Consider the following 7,103-nt stretch of genomic DNA (forward strand, 5'->3'; position numbering starts at 1 on the left):
AAACAAAACATGATTATCAGGAGATCACAGGCAAGTAGTTCACTACCACAGTCAACATCAGGGAATCCATCAGGAAGCAGTGAGGTAGGTGAGATAGGGACATCAATAAGCAATCCCAGATCAGCAGAGAATTGGCATAAGAGATGTCTACTACATGACTTTATAGTAGACCATGTTTGTTTATATGATCATATCACTATCATAGAATATATTATCAAAATCTAATCCCTGATGTTGAGCATATAGAATGGAAAACATGGATTCTGAAGCCAGATGAATCTGTCACTTATTTGCTAGATGACTTTAGACACGCTATGTAATCCCTCTGAGATTTGATTTCCCTATATAAACAATTATTCATAATTGTACTGAGAATTAAAGCACCTAGATTGTGTATGGCAGTTAGTAGGACTTCTCCTATAATATTAATGTTTACTAAAGTTGTTAACTGGTAGTACAAGCTCCAGTTTTGAGCTTTGGTTTTGAAGATCTTTAGTTTCTAGTAAGGAAACTGATAAGGGCAAAGCAGAGCTTCAGTCTTAGAACTATGGTCCTAGCTTGTTGCAAGACAGGAAACTATTCTACAAGGAAAAAATACAAGGATAAATCCAACTATAGGGCTAAAAGGTAGCCACTTGGTCATAAAAATCAAGTTAGAAATCTAGTTATCAGAACTAGAACACAAGACAAGGGTGGGGTTATGAGCAATAGTAACTTAATACTGAGTCTCATTACTCTGGTTAGAACTCTGAAAATTCCTCTTCACTTACAGGTTTATGATTTCTTCTAGAAATAGGACCAAGGTTATGGATGTGTGTGTTGCATTTTGGGTGAATATTGGCTTTAGATAAGGAATTGAAGGGGTTCAGGTATTGGGAACTGGGGAGGACCAAATATCAGTGTATGAAACATTTGCCTTACACTCTTGGTCAGTGTTCTCCGATAAATATTTTAACAATTATTAAAATTTTCTATATCTACAATTTTCTGTATCTGCAATGTCCACTATAAGCCACATGTACCTACTGAGCACTTCAAATGGGGCCATTGTAACCAGGAACTTATTTTTAAATTGCATTTAATTTATCCTACCTGGAGTTTGTTGAGGTTCTTGGATTTATGGATTAATTTTTTCCTTCAAATATGGGATATTTTGGTCATTCTTCAAATATTCTTTCTGCCCACTTCTTTCTCCATTCTCCTTCTGGAATTCCTACAATGTGTAACTTAGTATGTTTGATGTAGCCACACAGGTATCTGAGCCTCATTTTGTTTTTCTTTATTCCAGTTTTTAACGGAAGTCTCTGTTTGGTTCACTTAGTGATCAGCTAATAATTATTTAATTTAAAATAAATTTTAATTTATATCTAATTATTTTTTACTACTCTATTGAAGAACAATACAGCTCTAGTTCTTAAAATTATTTGTTTGGACAACACATATATGAAAACCTAATAATTCATCACTATAAAATAGTAGTCAACTTAGTGTTACATTATATAATTAAAAAAATAGCTTTCAGAGTAAGTTCATGAAAGAAGTCTTTCCCCAAAAAAGATGGATTTCATTTAGCCTCAAGGAATTTTTAGGATTTGTAATAAGGAGAAGGAGTACAGTTTGAGTGGTCAGGCAAAAGATACACCAAAAGTCACAATGAAAGGCAGATTCCAGAAATCATGCCTAATGTCTTTTACAAAATTCACAAAGGTGATTGATAGATCATGGAGAGCCTCAAATGACCTGACTGACTGAGATATTTTAAATGTGTATGGAGTGGAAAGCCACTGGAATTTTTAAAAAATATGATTTAGTATTTTTATATTTCTGGTTAGAAACATAAGTACATTCATGTTGATTTGCTATTGGTTTTCAGGAGATAAAGTCTGTTATTTTCTTCAATTTACTTATGACATTTTTCAATTATGAAAACAATAAATGCATACTTTAGAACATTGGAAAACCGAAAAGTATGAAGAAAGTTAAAAGAGATTAACATGATTAAAAGAGTGTTTATAGTAAATTAATTTGATGATGTTATGCAGGATAGATTGAAGTGGGTGGGAGTTATCTAGTCTCTTCCAAAGTGGAGAGGTTGGTGAAACTTAGAACATCTTGGAGCATGTCCCTAGGAAGTATAGAGCAGTAGTTTCTACTTTGGACCCATATGTAGGTTAAAAAACAATGTTCTAAATAGGCCACTTGAGTTATAACTCTTACTAGAACATATCTTGCATGTTGTACATTCAAAAATAGAAACAAAACACTGTATTTGGCAATACATTTTGAAATTTAAAATGCATATTTATCCCGACAATTGCATTCCTAAGAATTTATCTTAAAGATATTACACAATTGCCCAAAGTTTTCTGTACCAGATGTTCATAGAATATTGTTCAATAGCATGAAGATTGGAAACACTGTTAGTAGCCATTAAATATTGTAAAATGGAATAATATAAAACTGTTAAAAAGCAAACAAATTGTTCTTTGTGTATGGATATTGGAAGATTCAGAGCAGTATGATTAACATGATCTGATTCATTCATTCGGTGAACACTTACTGAGCCTAGCATTGTAGTAAGCACTGCAAATCCAACAGTGATAAAGACAGACAGGATCACTGCCCCCATGAAGTTCGCATTATAGAGGGAGTGGTGTAAGATTCATGTGATGAAAGCACTGTATCAATTTAATTTAGAAGAGAATAGAGCTTATAACAATCAATGACATTGCAGGTTTTGTAAGTTAAATTTATAAATGAAATAATCATAAATTGTAATGTGTAATAAAGGCCACCAAAAAGCATAAAAAGGAGAATTGATAGAATGAACAATAGAAACCAGAGGTCTGCTTTAGAAAAGGAAGGCCTCTCTAGGAGTTCACTGAAGCTGAATTCAAAGAAATGAGAAAGGACCAGCCATGACAATAATTCAAGAACTTCATAACTCTCTGTATGACTTTTTAAAAAACATGAGCCTATACTGTTTGTTTAGTTAGAAACATAATTCATCAATGGGTTATTAAAAATATAACCCCACCATACTTGTTATTTAATGTTTAATATTTATTGTTCTAAGTTGTAATAATGATGTCATTGTCTAATGTTATGGATAAACCTAAAGGCCCATTCAAATGTCGGATTCCTTGTGGGTTCAGACTGTGTTGCTCTCTGAGTTTCAGGGGAACTTGAAAAAGCTGCTTCTCATTGTTTTTATATTAGGTTTAGGATGCCTGGCAGTGCAATCCATCAATAGCATATGCTGCCCGATAAAGCTGAACAGCTTCTTATTCTTTGAATGCCTGGCATGCAGTTGGGATGGGGCAGTGTCTTCAGGGGGTTAGTCAAACTTTTTTTCCTAAATTCCTTTTAACTCCCTAAGGAGACATATGTGAATTTAGAAATAAGTTTCAATGTTTTTGTTTATTTGTTGTTTTTTTACTTCAGCTTTGTTTTTGTTTTCCCCAAAGGGTGAGATGATGATCGGGGATTTGGGAGACAGAAATTCTTTAAATTATTGTCTCAGCACTGAAAGCAAACCTTGGGAGAGATTTTGGTTGCATTCTCAGTCTGATCCAGTTTACAATAATTCCTATATAGTTGCTGTCTACAAGACAGGGAGTTAGGCTGATTTGCAAGAACCCTAGGTATGGTGAATACTTTCTAACAAATTTGATTACTTGGTTTGGGAAGTAGTACCACTATCTTTCAACTCTCTGTTTGGGTCAGGATGTAGCATCTTTTTTTTTTTTAAGATTTTATTTATTTATTTTTAGAGAGGGAAGGGAGGGAGAGAGACAGACAGACAGACACAGACAGTGTGCAGTCAATGACACAGTCAATGTGCGGTTGCTGGGGGTCATGGCCTGCAACCCAGGAATGTACCCTGGCTGGGAATCGAACCTGAGACACTTTGGTTCCCAGCCTGCGCTCAATCCACTGAGCTACGCCAGCCAGGGCAGGATGTAGCATCTTTTTGGAAAAATCAGCTGTGGTGTAATTGGTTCCATTGCTCCTCTGAGTGACTTCAAGTTGCTAAGCAACTCAGTTCTGCACTCCTTTCCTGCTGAGTCTTCCCAGTCTATTGTTAGAGTCATGTTATTATATCAGTCAGTCCATTGATAGAAGCAGATTATTTATCAACAGAGAATTGAGGAAGGGTGAGTAAAGAAAACAAAAATGGCAGACAGTGATACCATTAATGAAGTTAGGTATATGGGAAAATGTTTGTGTGCACAAAGAAAGCCATTGTCTTGAAACATCTTTGCTGTTTCTGGACATGTGGGACCTTTCCCAGTTCAGCCTTTACCCCAACATAGAAATCATATGTGGGGATCACATTTAAAAACATTTTCCCCTTATTAGTTATAAACAATGGTGTGCTGGTAACTATTTAATAACTGGCTGGAGGGGGAGAGTGAAGGAGGCTGAGTATAGCATTTGCAGATTTCTATGGTATAAATACTGCCACCATGGCTAATTTCAAGCTGCTAACATAACACCCCTGCACTCAGAGTTGAGAAGAGATATGCATAATCACCTTTTGAGGTAGATCACTGTTTACCAAAACACAGTGAAAGGTGGCCCTAAAATTGCCACCAGTATTTAGTTCCAAATAATCCTTGTATCAGGTGCTGGTTCTAGCAACCCAATATAATAAAGCCCTCCAAACACTTTTTACCTTTATCATTTAGATAATTGCTAAAGCTGATTGATAATATTTATTGAGATCTTGCTATAAATCAAACACTATGCTAAGTGCTATTTTTAATTTATATTATTTCATAGAACCCTAATAGCCACCTATGGTAGAGGTATTGTTATCATCATTTTATAGATGAGAAGACTAAGACTTAGATGAATTAGTTTCTCTAGTGTCACAGTTTTTAGATAGTACAGCTGTGCTTCAAGAACACAGTTTTGTCTGGTTTTAATGCTCCTGTGTTCTATGAAGTATTTAGGAGGCATATAATCTGCATTTTTGGGGATAGTGCTTCAGTTCTTGCCTTTCCTTCATTATTTTGCAGACACAGAATCAGCCTGGGGGCCTGTAAGTTGTCTCATTAGCTGTCTAACTGAGCTTTCCAAGTTTTCTCTTCACACACAATGTCTCGCCTTGACCTGCCTGACTGTCCTGGCTCTGTCTCCATTAGAAAAGGCAAATACAATCAGACTTTTCATGACACAATTGCCATCTGCTCACGAATGCCTTTTTAGCTGTTTGCGATCCAAGGGCACATTGAAAAACAGCATTCAGCTACCAGGGAGATGTTTGAGTACTGTGATGTTCTGTACAAATGCTATGGTGTCTGAGTATGCAAATTAGGAAGGCGGGAGTCTATCATACCCTCATTAGGTGGCCAAGGGAGGCATTTTGTGTTTTATTGTCCAGAAGAAAAACAACAACTGTATATAGAAACTGCTACTCTCTCTGGTTCCCTAACAACCTTTTTGTTTTCTCTCCCTCTTTTGCTCTCAGACCTATTTTAAGCTTATGAAAAACTCCTAATTTTCTGACCAAGAGCTCCCCATATCATTAAGAATGATTTTGTAGCTGGTGCTTTATCAAAGGGTGGCTGGTTTGACCTTCAAGCATGAGTGAAAATCATTTAGTTTAAGAACATGTCAATAAGTAATACACCCAGGCCTTGTACATTTAATAGCATCTATCAAACATTTTCCCTTAAGAATTTGCTGACCTTCCTGGAAAGTGTTTTCTGAAACACACAGGTTTTATTCACCACATTGATCAAGAAGATTGACATCTACTTATTTCTAACTAACTGACAAATTAGGAGAACAATTAGTAGAAACAGCAGTGAGGTTTCTAAGTGGACCCTTTTGTATTGTATGAAGCACAGTGTCTTAAGTCAACTCTTAAATCTCAGAATATTATATTTACGTGCCTTCCTTTGGCATACAAAGGAGAAAAGAATCTGTGACAAAATATGTTATTTGATGTTATTTCCATTTGAGTATGAAAAATTAGTAAATAGGTAAGTCAATTGTGAAATATTGAACATTAACATAAAATACATTTTAAAGGGGTAGTCATTAAATTATTTTGTCATTGTCATAATATGGGAAAATGTCATGGGAATTTTACAACTTGTAATTATTAATTTTATAAAATTAGTCAGCTTGTGAAAATGAATCTTTTTAAGAATGTAGATATTTCTCTGATTTAGATTCATTTCAAGTGTTTGAGGGAGAGAATTTTTAACTCCTGAAAAAAATGTGGTCAAAAGAGATTCCAACTACTGACATGAGCATTTATTTTAAAATTGAAACTATAAAAGCTTCCTGAATATCTAATGAACTATTATATTTAATAAAGTTAATTTATTCTACTGGCATCTGAAATTAGAATAGAAAAGGAATGTGCCCTGAATAGAAGCATGAGATCAATCTATATTTGGGAGTTTTTGATTAATAGTTTATAAACTTTGATAAGATTCACAGTGCTGTCTGCAAGGTATTTCAATAATTTCAACTAGAATGTCTGAAGATGAAAAGTAATATCTTGATTTCTGAATCAAGACAAATAACATTAACAAAGCCTTCATTGGCTGCATAAATATCCCTTTATTTTATTGACTAAAATTCCCACATTTTAAGAGTACAAACATTAAAAGACTTTTCAGTAGTAGTATACTTTTCAAATACTTCAATATTTAAAAAAATATTCTAAAGCTGTACAGCTCTCCAATCTCTCTGTCACTGAGATGGAACTTGCAGATGTACTGAAAAACTGAACAGATGGTGTGCCGGAGGAGTTTGAATATTGAAGGGCCTTACAGAATAAAGAAAAGCATTTTTATGAGTCCACTATGAATTAGCTGAAAGGACAATTAATTTTCATTTATCTCAAATTCTATGTAAATATAGTCAATTTCTATTTAATGTCACTTTGCCAGAGGTCCTTCCAAAGCAAAATGGGAATATGCAATGTAATTGTTCATACTCAGAATAAAAGCTTGAGCATTAAGTTTACACCAAGCTTCTTTGTCCAAAAGTTATTTTTCAAATGTTCATAGTACCCCATTATGCAACTCTGAGACCATTCATTTTCATCTTCTTTTGCAGTACTCATCCTAACCCCTTTA

This window comes from Phyllostomus discolor, chromosome X, assembly GCF_004126475.2.
Source record: "Phyllostomus discolor isolate MPI-MPIP mPhyDis1 chromosome X, mPhyDis1.pri.v3, whole genome shotgun sequence".
Taxonomy (NCBI): Eukaryota; Metazoa; Chordata; class Mammalia; order Chiroptera; family Phyllostomidae; genus Phyllostomus; species Phyllostomus discolor.